Here is an 18,192-nt window from a genome sequence, read left to right as displayed (position 1 = left end):
ATTGCAATGCATGGGCACCCTTGTGCATTGGACTATAAATCACCGATTCAAAGTCCAAATGACTGATCCAAACAGTTCATCTGGTTCTCCATATTAATATGTGATTGGAGACCAAATTTTACATTTTTCGGAATTTTTTTACTATTTATTAAGCCACTTTGAAAATCGCCGATCCGGTGGTCCATAAATTTTTACTGTTCACCCAAATTTTCAGATTTTTAAAGTGACTTAAAAAATAGTAAAATTTGCTATATAGAGTCACTACTAGAGTTCTGCAAAGACCTTGAAACGGAGTGTAGTATTAGGGTTGTATATATCATATTCTCTTGCCATATAGAGACACTACTATAGTCTCTCAAACACCTTCAATTGGAGTGTACTATTAGGGTTGCAATTGCCCTATTATCTTGCCATTTGGATACAGAACTCGAGTGTTGTGAACACGTTCAATTGGAGTGTTCTATTAGGATTATAAATGCCCCCATTATCTTGCCATTTGGAGACACTACTTGAGTGCTCTGAACACCTTCAATTGGAGTGTTATATTAGGGTTGTAAATATCCTATTATCTTGCTATTTTGAGATACTACTCAAATGTCCCAAACACCATTAATTGGAGTGTTGTATTAGGGTTGTAAATGCCCTTTTACCTTTCCATATAGAGACATTACTAGAGTGCTCCAAACACCTTCAATTGGTGTGTTGTATTGCGGTTGTAGATGTCTTATCATCTTGGTATATTGAGTCACTACAAGAGTGCTCCAAACACCTTCAATTGGAGTGTTGTATTACGGTACCAAATGCCATATTATCTTGCTATATAGAGTCACAACAAGAGTGATCTGAACACCTTCAATTGGAGTGTTGTATTAGGGTTGCAATTGCCCTATTATCTTGTCATTTGGAGACAGAACTCGAGTGCTCTGAACACGTTCAATTGGAGTGTTCTATTAGGGTTATAAATGCCCCCATTATCTTGCCATTTGGAGACACCACTCGAATGCTCCGAACACCTTCAATTGGAGTGTTGTATTAGGGTTGTAAATATCATTTTATCTTGCTATTTTGAGATACTACTCGAATGCCCCACACACCATTGATTGGAGTGCTGTATTAGGGCTGTAAATGCTTATCTTTCCATATAGAAACATTACTCAAGTGCTCAAAACACCTTCAATTGGATTGTTGTATTGTGGTGTAGATGTCTTATAATCTTGGTATATCGAGTCACTACTTGGGTGCTCCAAACACCATCAATTGGAGTGTTGTATTTAGGTTGTAAACGCCCTATTATCTTGTCATTTGGAAACACTACCCGAGTGCTCCAAACACCTTCAATTGGAGTGTTGTATTAGAGTTGTAAATGCCCTATTATCTTGCTAAATAGAGTCACTACTAGAGTGCTCCAAACACCTTCAATTGGAGTGCTGTATTACGGTTGTAGATGCCTTATTATCTTGGTATATAGAGTCACTATTAGAGTCCTCCAAACACCTTCAATTAGAGTGTTGTATTACGTTACCAAATGCCTTATTATCTTGCTATATAGAGTCACAACTAGAGTGCTCTAAACACCATCAATTGGAGTGTTGTATTTGGCTTGTAAATGCCCAATTATCATGCTATATAGAGTCCCTACTAGAGTGCTCAAAACACCTTCAATTGGAGTCTTGTATTCTAGTACCAAATGTATTATTATCTTGCTATATAGAGTGACAACTAAAGTGCTCCAAACACCTTCAATTGGGGTGTTGTATTAGGGTTGTAAATGCCCTATTATCTTGCCATTAGGGTGTAAATGCCCTATTATCCTATTATCTTGCCAAATAGAGACATTACTAGAGTGCTCCAAACACCTTCAATTAGAGTATTGGTTTACGGTTTTAGATGCCTTGTTATCCATGTATATAGAGTCACTACTAGAGTGCTCCAAACACCTTCAATTGGAATGTTGTATTTGGTTTGTAAATGCCCTATTATCTTTCCATATAGAGACATTACTAGAGTGCTCAAAACACCTTCAATTGGAGTGTTGTATTATGGTTGCAAATGCCTCCTTATCTTGTTATATAGAGACACTACTAGAGTCTCTCAAACACCTTCAATTGGAGGGTTGTATTGGGGTTGCAATTGCCCTATTATCTTGCCATTTTGAGATAGAACTCGAGTGCTCTGAACACCATCAATTGGAGTGTTATATTAGGGTTAGACATGCCCTATTGTCTTGCCATTTGGAGACACTACTCGAGTGCTCCAAACACCATCAATTGGAGTCTTGTATTAGGGTTGTAAATGCCCTATTATCATGCCATATAGAGACATTACTAGAGTTCTCCAAACACCTCCAATTGGAGTGTTGTATTGTGGTTGTAGATGTCTCACAATCTTGGTATATAGAGTCACAATTAGAGTGTTCCAAACACCTTCAATTGGAGTGTTGTATTTGAGTTGTAAATGCCCTATTCTCTTTCCATATAAAGAGATTACTAGAGTGCTCAAAACACCTTCAATTGTTGTGTTGTATTACGGTTGTAGATGTCTTATCATATTGGTATATAGAGTCACTACTAGAGTGCTCCAAATACTTTCAATTGGAATGTTGTATTTGGGTTGTAAATGCCCTATTATCTTTCCATATAGAAACATTACTAGAGTTCTCAAAACACCTTCAATTGGAGTGTTGTATTACGATTGCAAAATCCTCATTATCTTGCTATATAGAGTCACTACTAGAGTTCTGCAAACAGCTTCAATTGGAGTGTTGTATTAGGGTTGCAAATGCCTCATTATCTTGCCATATAGAGACACTACTAGAGTCTCTCAAACACCTTCAATTGGAGGGTTATATTGGGGTTGCAATTGCCCTATTATCTTGCCATTTTGAGATAGAACTCGAGTGCTCTGAACACCTACAATTGGAGTGTTGTATTAGGGTTATAAATGCCCTATTATCTTGCCATTTGGAGACACTACTCAATTGCTCCAAACACCATCAATTGGAGTGTTGTATTAGGGTTATAAATACCCTATTATCTTGCCATATAGAGACTACTAGAGTGCTCATAACACCTTCAATTGGAGTGTTGTATGAGAGTTGTAAATGCCCTATTATCATGCCAAATAGAGACATTACTAGAGCCAAACACCTCCAATTGGAGTGTTGTATTGCGGTTGTAGATGTCTCACAATGTTGGTATATAGAGTCACAATTAGAGTGCTCCAAACACCTTCAATTGGAGTGTTGTATTTGGGTTGTAAATGTCATATTCTCTTTCCATATAAAGACATTACTAGAGTGCTCAAAACACCTTCAATTGGGGTGTTGTATTACGGTTGTAGATGTCTTATCATATTGGTATATAGAGTCACTACCAGAGTGCTCCAAACACCTTCAATTGGAGTGTCATATTTGGCTTGTAAATGCCCAATTAACTTTCTATATAGTCCCTACTAGAGTGCTCCAAACACCTTCCATTGGGGTGTTGTATTAGGGTTGTAAATGACATATTATCTTGACATTTGGAAACACTACTCGAGTTCTCCAAACATCATCAATTGGAGTGTTATATTGGGGTGAAAATGCCCTACTATCCTGCCATATAGAGACACTACGAGAGTGCTCATAACACCTTCAATTGGACTGTTGTATGTGGGTTGTAAATGCTTCTATTATCTTGCCAAATAGAGACATTACTAGAGTGATGTAACTACCTTCAATTAGAGTGTTATATTACCGTTGTAGATGCCTTGTTATCTTGGTATATAGAGTCACTATTAGAGTGCTCCAAACACCTTCAATTGGAATGTTGTATTACGGTTTATCTTTCCATATAGAGACATTACTAGAGTGCTCAAAACACCTTCAATTGGACTGTTGTATTACGGTTGCAAAAGCCTCATTATCTTGCTATATAGAGTCACTACTAGAGTTCTGCCAACACCTTGAATTGGAGTGTTGTATTAGGAATGTAAATATCCTATTATCTTGCCATATAGAGACACTACTGGAGTCCCTCAAACACCTTCAATTGGAGTGTTGTATTAGGGTTGCAATTGCCCTATTATCTTGCCATTTGGAGACAGAACTCGAGTGCTCTGAACACCTTCAATTGGAGTGTTGTATTAGGGTAATAAATGCCCTATTATATTGCCATTTTGACATACTACTCAAGTGCTCTGAACACCGTCAATTGGGGTGTGGTATTAGGGTTGTAAATGCCCTATTATCTTGCTATTTTGAGACACTACTCGACTGCCCCGAGCACCTTTAATTGGAGTGCTCCAAACACATTCAATTGGAGTGTTGTATTACGGTACCAAATGCCTTATTATCTTGCTATATAGAGTCACAACTAGAGTGCTCCAAACACCTTCAATTGGAATGTTGTATTTGGGTAGTAAATGCCCTATTATCTTTCCATATAGAAACATTACTATAGTGCTCAAAACACCTTCAATTTGAGTGGTGTATTACGGTTGCAAAAGCCTCATTATCTTGCTATATAGAGTCACTACTAGAGTTCTGCAAACACCTTGAATTGGAGTGTTGTATTAAGGATGTAAATATCCTATTATCTTACCATATAGAGACACTACTAGAGTCTCTCAAACACCTTCAATTGGAGGTTTGTATTGGGGTTGCAATTGCCCTATTATCTTGCCATTTCGAGACAGAACTCGAGTGCTCTGAACACCTTCAATTGGAGTGTTGTATTAGGGTTATAAATGCCCTATTATCTTGCCATTTGGAGACACTACTCGATTGCTCCAAACGCCATCAATTGCAGTGTTGTATTAGGGTTGTAAATGCCCTATTATCTTGCCATATAGAGACACTACTAGAGTGCTCATAACACCTTCAATTGGAGTGTTGTATGAGTGTTGTAAATGCCCTATTATCATGCCATATAGAGACATTACTAGACTGCTCCAAACACCTCCAATTGGAGTGTTGTATTGCGATTGTAGATGTCTCACAATCTTGGTATATAGAGTCACAATTAGAGTGCTCCAAACACCTTCAATTGGAGTGTTGTATTTGGGTTGTAAATGCCCTATTCTCTTTCCATATAAAGACATTACTACAGTGCCCAAAACACCTTCAATTGGGGTGTTGTATTACGGTTGTAGATGTCTTATCATATTGGTATATAGAGTTACTACTAGAGTGATTCAACACCTTCAATTGGAGTGTTGTATTTGGCTTGTAAATGCCCAATTATCTTGCTATATAGGGTCCCTACTACAGTGCTCCAAACACCTTCAATTGGAGTATTGTCTTATAGTGCCAAATGTATTATTATCTTGCTATATAGAGTCACAACTAGAGTACTCCAAACACCTTCAATTGGGGTGTTGTATTAAGGTTGTAAATACCCTATTATCTTGCCATTTGGAAACACAACTCGAGTTCTCCAAACACAATTAATTGGAGTGTTGTATTAGGGTGGAAATGCCCTATTATCCTACTATATAGAGACACTACTCGAGTGCACTGAACACCTTCAATTGAGGTGTTGTATTAGGGTTGTTAATGAGCTATTATCTTGCTATTTTGAGACACTACTCGACTGCCCCGGACACTATTAATTAAAGTGTTGTATTAGGGTTATAAATGCCCTTTTATCTTTCCATATAGAGATATTATTAGAGTGCTCAAAATACCTTCAATTAGAGTGTTGTATTGTGGTTGTAGATGTCTTATAATCTTGGTATATAGAGTCACTACTAGGGTGCTCCAATCACCTTAAATTGGAGTGTTGTATTTAGGTTGTAAATACCCTATTATCTTGTCATTTGGAGACACTACTCGAGTGCTCCAAACACCTTCAATTGGAGTGTTGTATAAGGGTTGTAAATGCCCTATTATCTTGCTATATTGAGTCACTACTAGAGTGCTCCAAACACCTTCAATTGGAGTGCTGTATTACGGTTGTATATGCCTTATTATCTTGGTATATAGAGTCACTAGTAGAGTGCTCCAAACACTTTCAATTAGAATGTTGTTTTTGGGTTATAAATGCTCAATTATCTTTCTATATAGAGACATTACTAGAGTGCTCAAAACACCTTCAATTGGAGTGTTTTTATTATGGTTGCAAATGCCTCATTATCTTGTTATATAGAGTCACTACTAGAGTTTTGCAAACACCTTGAATTGGAGTGTTGTATTAGAGTTGTAAATATCCTATTATCTTACATATAGAGACACAACTAGACTCCACCGAACATGTTCAATTGGAGTGTTGTACTTGGGTTGCAATTGCCCTATTATATTGCCATTTGAAGACACTAGTCGAGTGCTTTGAACACCTTCAATTGGAGTCTTGTATTAGGGTTGTAAATGCCCAATTATCTTGTTATATAGAGACATTACTAGAGTGCTCAAAACACCTTCAATTGGGATGTTGTATTACTGTTGCAAATACCTCATTATCTTGCTATATAGAGTCACTACTGGAGTTCTGTAAACACCTTGAAATTGAGTGTTTGTATTAGGGTTGTATATGTCCTATTATCTTACCGTATAGAGACACTACTAGAGACCCTCAAACAACTTCAATTGGAGTGTAGTTTTGGGGTTACAATTGCCCTATTTTCTTGCCATTTGGAGACAGAACTCGAGTGCTCTTAGCACCTTCAATTGGAGTGTTCTATTAGGGTTATAAATGCCCTATTATCTTGTCATTTGGAGACACTACTCAAGTGCTCTGAACACCTTCAATTGGGGTGTTGTATTAGGTTTGTAAGTACCCTATTATCTTGCTATTTTGGGACACTACTCGACTGCCCCGAACACTATTAATTGGAGTATTGTATTATGGTTATAAATGCCCTATTATCTTTCCATTTGGAGACACTACTTGAGTGCTCTGAACACCTTCAATTGGGGTGTTGTATTGGCGTTGTAAATGCCCTATTATCTTGTAATTTTGAGACACTACTCGACTGCCCGAAAACCATTGATTGGAGTGCTCCAAACAACTTCATTTCGAGTGTTGTATTACGGTACCAAATTCCTTATTACCTTGCTAAATAGAGTCACAACTAGAGTGCTCCAAACACCTTCAATTGGAGTCTTGTATTATGGTACCATACGTATTATTATCTTGCTATATAGAGTCACAACTAGAGTGCTCCACACAACTTCAATTCGGGTGTTGTATTAGGGTTGTAAATGGCCTATTATCTTGCCATTTGGAAACACTACTCGAGTGCTCCAAACACCATCAGTTGGAATTTGTATTAGGGTGTAAATGCCCTATTATCCTGTCATATAAAGACACTACTAGAGTACTCATAACACCTTCAATTAGAGTGTTGTATTTGGGTTATAAATGCCCTATTATCTTTCTATATAGAGACATTACTATAGTGCTCACAACACCTTCAATTGGAGTGTTGTATTATGGTAGCAAATGCCTCATTATCTTGTTATATAGAGACACTACTAGAGTCTCTCAAACACCTTCAATTGGAGGGTTGTATAGGGGTTGCAATTGCCCTATTATCTTGCCATTTTGAGATAGAACTCGAGTGCTCTGAACACCTTCAATTGTAGTGTTGTATTAGGGTTATACATTCCCTATTGTCTTGCCATTTGGAGACACTACTCGAGTGCTCCAAACACCTTCAATTGGAATGCTGTATTAGGGTTGTAAATGCCCTATTATCTTGCCATACACTACTAGAGTGCTCATAGCACCTTCAGTTGGAGTGTTGTATTGCGGTTGTAGATGTCTCACAATTTTGGTATATAGAGTCACAATTAGAGTGCTCCAAACACATTCAATTGGAGTGTTGTATTTGGGTTGTAAATGCCCTATTCTCTTTCCATCTAAAGACATTACTAGAGTGCTCAAAACACCTTCAATTGGAGTGTTATATTAGGGTTGTAAATGCCCTATTAACTTGCTATCTGGAGAAACTACTCGAGTGCTGCAAACACCTTGAATTGGTCTATTGCATTAGGGTAGTAAATGCCTTATTATCTTGCCATCTAGAGACACCACTAGATTGCTCCAAACACCTTCCATTGGAGTGTTGTATTTGGGTTGTCAATGCCCTATTATGATGTCTCCGAACACCTTTAACTGGATTGTTATATTAGGGTTGTAAATACCCAATTATCATGACATCTGGAGACACTACTAGTGTGCTCCAAACACCTTCAATTGTAGTGTTGTATTAGGATTGTAAATTCCCTATTATCTAGCCATCTGGAGACACCACTCGAGTGCACCAAACAACTTGAATTGGAGTGTTGTATTAGGGTCGTAAATGCACTATTATGTTGCCATATAGAGACACCACTAGAGTGCTCGAAACACCTTCAATTGGGGTGTTGTATTAAGGTTGTAAATGCCCTATTATCTTGCCATATAAAGACATTAATAGAGTGCTCCAAACACCTTCAACTAGAGTGTTGTATTACGGTTCCAAATGCCTTATTATCTTGCTATATAGAGTTACAACTCAAGTGCTCCAAACACATTCAATTGGAGTGTTGTATTAGAGTTGTAAAAGCCCTATTATCTTGCTATATATAGTCACTACTAGAGTGCTCGAAACACATTCAATTGGAGTGTTGTATTAGGGTTGTAAATGCCCTATTATCTTGCAATTTCAAGACACTACTGGAGAGTGCTCCAAACACCTTCAATTGGATTGTTATATTAAGGCTATAAATGTCCTATTATCTTGCCATATAGAGACACTACAAGAGTCCTCGAAACACCTTCAATTTTAGTGTTGTATTAGGGTTGCAAATGCCCTATTATCTTACCATCTAGAGACACTACTCGAGTGCACTGAACACCTTAAATTGGAGTGTTCTATTAGGGTTATAAATGCCCTATTATATTGCCATTTGGAGACACTACTCGTGTGCTCTGAACACCTTCAATTCGAGTGTTTTATTGGGGTTGTAAATGCCCTATTATCTTGCCATCTGGAGACACTACTAGAGTCCTCCAAATACCTTCAATTGCAGTGTTGTATTAGGGTTACAAATGCCCTAATATCTTGCCATATGGAGACACCAATCGAATGCTCAAAACACAATCAATTAGAGTGCTCCAAACACCTTTAATTGGAGTGTTGTATTTGGTTTGTAAATGCTCTATTATCATGCCATATAGAGTCACACTAGAGTGCTCCAAACACCTTGAATTCGAGTGTTGTCTTAGGGTTGTAAGCGCCCTATTATCTTGCCATATAAAGACACTACTATTGTGCTCCAAACAGCTAGAATTGGAGTTGTTTTTGGGTTGTAAATGCCCTATTATCATGTCATTTTGAGACACTACTCGAGTGCTCCAAACACCTTCAATTGGTGTGCTGTATTAGGGTTGTAAATGTCCTATTATAGAGTCACACTAGAGTGCTCCAAACACCTTGAATTCGAGTGTTGTCTTAGAGTTGTAAGCGCCCTATTATCTTGCCATATAAAGACACTACTATTGTGCTCCAAACAGCTAGAATTGGAGTTGTTTTTGGGTTGTAAATGCCCTATTGTCATTTTGAGACACTACTCGAGTGCTCCAAACACCTTCAATTGGTGTGCTGTATTAGGGTTGTAAATGTCCTATTATCTTGCTATATAGAGTCACTACTAGAGTGATCCCAACACCTTAAATTGGAGTTTTGCATTATGGTTGTAAATGTCAAATTATCACTCCATATAGAAACACTACTAGTGTCCTTCATATTCCTTCAATTGGAGTGTTGTATTAGGGTTGCAAATGCCCTATTATCTTGCCATTTGGAGACACTACTCTAAAGCTCCAAACACCTTCAACTGGAGTGTTGTATTAGTGTTGTAAATGCCCTATTATCTTGCCATATGGAGATATTACTAGAGTGCTCCAAACTCCTTCAATTGGAGTGTTGTATTTGGGTTGTAAATGCCCTATTATTAATAGAGTGCTCCAAACACATTCAATTGGAGTGTTGTATTAGGGTTGTAAATGCCCTATTATCTGGAGAAACTACTGGAGTGCTGCAAACACCTTGAATTGGTCTATTGTATTAGGGTAGTAAATGCTTTATTATCTTGCCATCTAGAGACACCACTAGAGTGCTCCAAACACCTTCCATTGGAGTGTTGTATTAGGGTTGTCAATGCCCTATTATGAAGTCATATAGAGACACTGCTAGAGTTCTCCGAACACCTTCAACTGGAGTGTTATATTAGTTATGTAAATACCCAATTATCATGACATCTGGAGACACTACTAGGATGCTCCAAACACCATCAATTGTAGTGTTGTATTAGGAATGTAACTGCCCTATTATCTTGCCAACTGGAGACACCACTAGAGTGCACCAAACAACTTCAATTGGAGTGTTGTATTAGGGTCGTAAATGCACTATTATGTTGCCATATAGAGACACCACTAGAGTGCTCAAAACACCTTCAATTGGGGTGTTTTATTAAGGTGGTAAATGCCCTATTATCTTGCCATATAAAAACATTAATAGAGTGCTCCAAACACCTTCAATTAGAGTGTTGTAGGTTGCAAATGCCTTATTATCTTGCTATATAGAGTCACTACTCAAGTGCTCCAAACACTACTAGACTGTTCCAAACACCATCAATTGGAGTGTTGTATTAGGGTTGTAAATGCCCTATTATCTTGCAATTTCAAGACACTACTGGAGTGCTCCAAACACCTTCAATTGGATTATTGTATTAAGGCTATAAATGTCCTATTATCTTGCCATATAGAGACACTACAAGAGTCCTCGAAACACCTTCAATTTTAGTGTGTATTAGGGTTGCAAATGCCCTATTATCTTGCCATCTAGAGACACTAATCGAGTGCACTGAACACCTTCAATTGGAGTATTCTATTAGGGTTATAAATGTCATATTATATTGCCATTTGGAGACACTACTCGTGTGCTCTGAACACCTTCAATTGGAGTGTTTTATTAGGGTTGTAAATGCCCTATTATCTTGCCATCTGGAGACACTACTAGAGTCCTCCAAATACCTTCAATTGCAGTGTTGTATTAGAGTTGCAAATGCCCTAATATCTTGCCATATGAAGACACTAATCGAATGCTCAAAACACAATCAATTAGAGTGCTCCAAACACCTTCAATTATCATGCCATATAGAGACACTACTAGAGTGCTCAAAACACCTTTAATTGGAGTGTTGTATTAGGTTTCTAAATGCTCTATTATCATGCCATATAGAGACACTACTAGAGTGCTCCAAACACCTTCAATTGGAGTGTTGTATTTGGGTTGTAAATGCCCTATTATCTTGTCATATAGAGACAATACTAGAGTGCTCCAAACAGCTTCAATTTGACTATTGTATTACAGTTGCAAATGCCTTTTTATCTTGCTATATAGAGTCACACTAGAGTGCTCCAAACACCTTGAATTGAAGTGTTGTATTACGGTTGTAAATGCCCTATTATCTTGCCATATAAAAACACTACAATAGTGCTCCAAACACCTAGAATTGGAGTGTTGTATTTGGGTTGTAAATGCCCTATTATCTTGTCATTTGGAGACACTACTCGAGTGCTCCAAACACCTTCAATTGGTGTGTTGTAATAGGGTTGTAAATGTCATATTATCTTGCTATATAGAGTCACTACTAGAGTACTCCTAACACCTTAAATTGGAGTTTTGTATTATAGTTGTAAATGTCATATTATCTCGCCATATAGAAACACTCGTAGAGTCGTCCATACACCTTCAATAGGAGTGTTGTGTTAGGGATGTCAATTCCCTATTATCTTGCCATATAGAGATATTACTAGAGTGCTCCAAACACCTTCAATTTAAGTGTTGTATTACGGTTGCAGATGCCCTATTATCTTGGTATATAGTGTCACTACTAGAGTGCTCCAAACACCTTCAATTGGAGTATTATATTTGGGTCGTAAATGCCCTATTATCTTTCCAGATATAGATAACTAAAGTGCTCAAAACACCTTCAATTGATGTGTTGCATTACGGTTGCAATTGCCTTATTATCTTGCTATATATAGTCACTACTAAAGTGCTCCAAACACCTTCATTTGGAGTTTTGTATTTCGGTTGTAAATGTTCTATTATATCGCCATATAGAGACACTGCGGGAGTCCTCCAAATACCTTCAATTGGAGTGTTTTATTAGAGTTGCAAATGCCCTATTATCTTGTCATTTGGAGACACTACTCGAGTGCTCCAAACACCTTCAATTGGAGTGTTGTATTAGGGTTGTAAATGTTCTACTATATCGCCATATAGAGACACTACGGGAGTCCTCCAAACACCTTCAATTGGAGTGTTTTATTAGAGTTGCAAATGCCCTATTATCTTGTCATTTGGAGACACTACTCGAGTGCTCCAAACACCTTCAATTGGAGTGTTGTATTAGGGTTGTAAATGCCCTATTATCTTGCTATATAGAATTACTAGAGTGCTCCAAACACCTTCAAGTGGAGTGTTGTATTACGGTTCCAAATGCGTTATTATCTTGCTATATAGAGTCACAACTAGAGTGCTCCAAACACCTTCAATTGGCGTGTTATATTACGGTTTTAAATGCCCTATTATCTTGTCATTTGGAAACACTACTCGAGTGCTCCAAACAGCATCAATTGGAGTGTTGTATTAGGGTTGTAAATGCCCTATTATCTTGCCATATAGAGACACTACTAGAGTGCTAATAACACCTACAATTGGACTGTTTTACGAGAGTTGTAAATGCCCTCTTCTCTTGGCATATAGAGACCTTACTAGAGTGCTCCAAACACCTTCAATTGGACTGTTATATTGCGGATGTAGATGTCTTATAATCTTGGTATATAGAATCACTACTAGAGTGCTCCAAACAACTTTAATTAGAGTGTTGTATTTGGGTTGTAAATGCCCTTTTATCTTGTCATTGGGAGGCACTACTCGAGCGCTCCAAACACCTTCAATTGGAGTGTTGTATTAGGGTTGTAAATGCCCTATTATCTTGCTATATAGAGTCACAACTAGAGTACTCCTAACACCTTAAATTAGAGTTTTGTATTATGGTTGTAAATGTCATATTATCTCCCCATATAGAAACACTAGTAGAGTCGTCCATACACCTTCAATTGGAGTGTTGTATTAGGGTTGCAAATGCCCTATTATCTTGTCATTTGGAGACACTACTCTAAAGCACCAAATACCTTCAATTTGAGTGTTGTATTAGGGTTGTAAATGCTCTATTATCGTGCCATATAGACACACTACTAGAGTGCTTTAAATACCTTCACTTTTAGTGTTGTATAAGGATTGTAAATGCCCTATTATCTTTCTCCTAACACCTTCAATTGGAGTGGTGTATTACGGTTGCAAATGTCTTATAATCTTACTATATAGAGAGTACTCCAAAATACCTTAAATTGGAGTTTTGTATTACGGTTGTAAATGTCATATTATCTCACCATATAGAAACACTACTAGAGTCCTCCATACACCTTCAATTGGAGTGTTGTATTAGGGTCGCAAATACCCTATTATCTTGCCATTTTGAGACACTACTCTAGAGCTCCAAACACCTTCAATTGGAGTGTTGTATTAGGGTTGTACATGCCCTATTATCATGCCATACAGAGACACTACTAGAGTGCTCCAAACACCTTCAATTGGAGTGTTTTATAAGGATTGCAAATGCCCTATTATCTTGCCATATAGAGACAATACTGGAGTGCTCCAAACACCTTTAATTGGGGTGGTGTATTACGGTTGCAAATGCCTTATTATCTTACTATATATAGTCACTACTAGAGTACTCCAAACACCTTAAATTGGAGTTTTGTATTACGGTTGTAAATGTCATATTATCTCGCCATATAGAAACACTACTAGAGTCCTCCATACACTTTCAATTGGAATGTTGTATTAGGGTTGCAAATGCCATATTATCTTGCCATTTGGAGACACTACTCTAGAGCTCCAAACTCCTTCAATTGGTGTGTTGTATTTGAATTGTAAATGCCCTATTATCTTACCCTATAAAGACAATACTTGAGTGCTATAAACAGCTTCAATTGGAGTGTTGTATTAGGGTTGTAAATGTCATATTATCTTGCTATATAGAGTCACTACTAGAGTGCTCCAAACACCTTCAATTGAAGTGTTGTATTATGGTACCAAATGCCTTATTATCTTTCCGTATAGAGATATTACTAGAGTGCTCCGAAAACCTTCAATTGGAGTGTTGTATTACGGTTGTAGATGCCTTATTCTCTTGCTATATAGAGTCACTACTAGCGTGCTCCAACCACCTTCAATTGGAGTGTTGTATTTGGGTAGTAAATGCCCTATTATCATGCCATATAGAGACATTACTAGATTGCTCCAAACACCTTCAATTGGTGTGTTGTATTACGGTTGTAAATGACTTATTATCTTGCAATATAGAGTTACAACTAGAGTGCTACAAACACCTTGAATTGGAGTGTTGTATTTGTAAATGCCCTATTATCTTGCCATATAAAGACACTACTAGACTGTTCCAAACACCATCAATTGGAGTGTTGTATTAGGGTTGTAAATGCCCTATTGTCTTGCAATATATAGACACTACTAGAGTGCTCATAACACCTTCAATTGGAGTGTTGTAGGGATGTAAATGCCATATTATCTTGCCATATAGAGACATTACTAGAGTGCTCCAAACACCTTCGATTGGACTGTTGTATTGCGGTTGTAGATGTCTTATAATCTTTGTATATGGAGTCACTACTAGAGTGCTCCAAACACCTTCAATTAGAATGTTGTATTTGGGTTGTAAATGCCCTATTATCTTGTCATTTGGAAACACTACTCGAGTGCTCCAAACACTTTCAATTCGAGTGTTGTATTAGGGTGGTAAATGCTCTATTATCTTGCTATATAGAGTCACTACTAGAGTGCTCCAAACACCTTCAATTGGAGTGTTGTATTACGGTACCAAATGCCTTATTATCTTGCTATATAGAGTCACAACTAGAGTGCTCCAAACACCTTTAATTGGGGTGTTGTATTAGGGTTATAAATGCCCTATTATCTTGCCATTTGGAGACACTACTCGAGTGCTCCAAACACCATCAATTGGAGTGTTGTATTTGGGTGTAAATGCCCTATTATCTTGCCATATAGAGATACTACTAGAGTGCTCATAACACCTTCAATTGAAGTGTTGTATTACGGTTGTAGATGTTATTATCTTGGTATATAGAGTCACTATTAGAGTGCTCCAAACACCTTCAATTGGAGTGTTTTATTTGGGTTGTAAATGCCCTATTATTTTTCTATATAAAGACATTACTAGAGTGCTCAAAACACCTTCAATTGGAGTGTTGTATTACGGTTGCAAATGCCTCATTACCTTGCTATATAGAGTCACTGCTAGAGTTCTGCAAACACCTTGAATTGGAGTGTTGTATTAGGGATGGAAATATCCGATTATCTTGCCATATAGAGATACTACTATAGTCCACCAAACACCTTCAATTGGAGTGTTGTATTGGAGTTGCAATTGCCCTATTATCTTGCCATTTGGAGACAGAACTCGAGTGCTCTGAACACCTTCGATTGGAGTGTTGTAATAGGGTTATAAATGCCCTATTATCTTGACATTTGGAGACACTACTCGAGAGCTCTAAACACCTTTAATTGGGGTGTTGTATTAGGGTTGTAAATGCCCTATTATCTTGCTATTTGGAGACTCTACTCTAGTGCCCCAAACACCATTAATTAGAGTGTTGTATTAGGGTTGTAAATGCCCTATTATCTTACTATATTGAATCACTACTAGAGAGCTCCAAACACCTTCAATTGGAGTGTTGTATTATGGTATCAAATGCCTTATTATCTTGCTATATAAACTCACAACTAGAGTGCTCCAATCACCTTCAATTGGGATGTTGTATTAGGGTTGTAAATACCCTATTATCTTGCCATTTGGAGACACTACTCGAGTGCTTCAAACACCATCAATTGGAGTATTGTATTAGGTTTGTAAATGCCCTATTATCTTCCCATATAGAGACATTACTAGAGTGCTCATAACACCTTCAATTGGAGTGTTGTATGAGGGTTGTAAATGCTCTCTTATCTTGCCATATAGAGACACTACTAGAGTGCTCATAAGTCATAACACCTTCAATTGGAGTGTTGTATTGCGATTGTAAATGTCTTATAATCTTGGAATATAGAGTCACTACTAGAATGCTCCAAACATCTTCAATTGGAGTGTTGTATTTGGGTTGTAAATGCCCTATTATCTTGATATATGAGTCACTACTAGAGTGCTCCAAACAAAAAAATAGTTGGTCTGGAGATCTTATTTGTCAATTATGTGATTGTGATGAAAGTTCTAATTATCTATCTTTAGATATTTTTATGCTCAATAGGTGTGGATGTGGATGGGAGCTTGTCAGAACTATTAACCTAGGCATTTATTGATAATGTCATCTAATTTGCTTACTCTCTACCGAAAACTTATAGACTTGCATTTCTCATTGTCATTTGTGTAGTTATTTGGAATATTTGGAAACATTGAAATTATTTTTGTTTTAATAATACCAGAGTATATACTGCCAGAAACATTATCTTACAGATCTTGTCTTTGATTTCTTACTAGATAGGTGCTATCAAGGTAGAAATACAAGATGCAATCCAAGAATGGTTCACCCATTCCTGTGCAGGTGGTGGGGATAGGTGACAATTTGATGCTGGACTGGGTCATTGGAGCTGATGATGAAGAATGAAGTCCTAATTCTTTACCAAACTCGTTTTGTTATTACCATTATTTTGAGATTTAGACATTGCTTATCCCCGGCAACGGCGCCAAAAACTTGTTACACCAAAAAGGTATAGTACTAAGTTTTAGTACAACAACTTGCCATTTGGAGACACTACTCGAAGGTGTTATGATTGCAAGTATACAATCCTAAATACACTTTTGGTTCAGATTGCAAGTATACAATCCTATCGCGTAGTATATTATCGGGTATCGATCCACAAAGAGTATGGTTAAAAGCTAAGTTTTGTACTTTGTCAATTAATTTCAGAAAATAAAATAAAATAAAGTACAATAAAGTAAATGGGGAGTTTTGTTCTAATTAATCCTAAGTTTGGGTTCAATACCCGAAAAAGGAATTAAAAACAAAAAAAACAAATAAAATAAATGTTGATTTGCTTTCTTGTTGAGGAGATATAGGGGTATTCGGTCTACAATCCCATGATTAATTCCATCTATTCGGTATTTGTTTAAGTTCATGTGTGATTTGATGAGGTTTCTAACATAATATGTTATTAAGGGTCACTTTCGTGAAATTAATAACGTATCTAAGTAATTCGGACTTCACGATTAGGTCCTTCATCCTAGCTACCTAGACCATAAGCTCTTGTTAGTCTCTCATCTCCTCAAATATTGGTACTTCACAATTAAGTCCATCATACCAATACCCGATTTGATTTGATATGTCCTAATTAGGGTTTGGCTTCACGGTTAGGTCCTTCACCAAGTTCTTAATCTTAATTTCTGTAGTTCCAGCTCAGATTACAAATTGGTTAGATTCTAATCCAAACCTAAGGTATTTACATTCATAATTTGGTACTATCCTATTGATCCTAGTCAATTTTGGTTCTTTCGAATCCAAAACGGGATAACTACAATTCAAGTACTAATTATGTAATTAACACAAATGATAAATCACAGAAATTAACATCAAATCCCATAAAAACAATCATCACAAAAACAAATATCCAAATAAAATGAAATTAAACAAGTTCATGCATTGACCTAGACCCCTAGAGAGAGATCTACTCCCTCTTTGAGAGATCCATTACAAAAATTGGCAAAAATAAGAAGAAATGAAATAAAGAAATGATTACACCCTTTCTTGGATCAAAATCCTCAATCTTGCCGACTTCTTGCTCGAATCTCCTTCTTCTCCCTCCTAGAAAAGCTTTCCTTGGCTGCAGAATTTTACGCTAAGTGTGTGTTTTTCCTTGAAAATGGACCAAGGGGTGAGAGAGAGAGATGAGACTTGTGTTGTGTTTTGAATGGAAATGAACCCCCTCTTTTATAGCTAAGGGCTATGCCCAATTAAGAGGCTATGAAGTGGAGTTAGTGGGTGTTATATTTGGATTGTTTCCCAAGTTGCTTTGTCCACATTTGGTTGTCAAAACACGTCCTTGGTGCGCTAAAAATATAAA

Source organism: Carex rostrata, chromosome 22 (assembly GCF_964058835.1).
Source record: "Carex rostrata chromosome 22, lpCarRost1.2, whole genome shotgun sequence".
NCBI lineage: Eukaryota > Viridiplantae > Streptophyta > Magnoliopsida > Poales > Cyperaceae > Carex > Carex rostrata.
The sequence above is the reverse complement of the archived record's forward strand: the minus strand, read 5'-3'. Positions refer to the sequence as shown.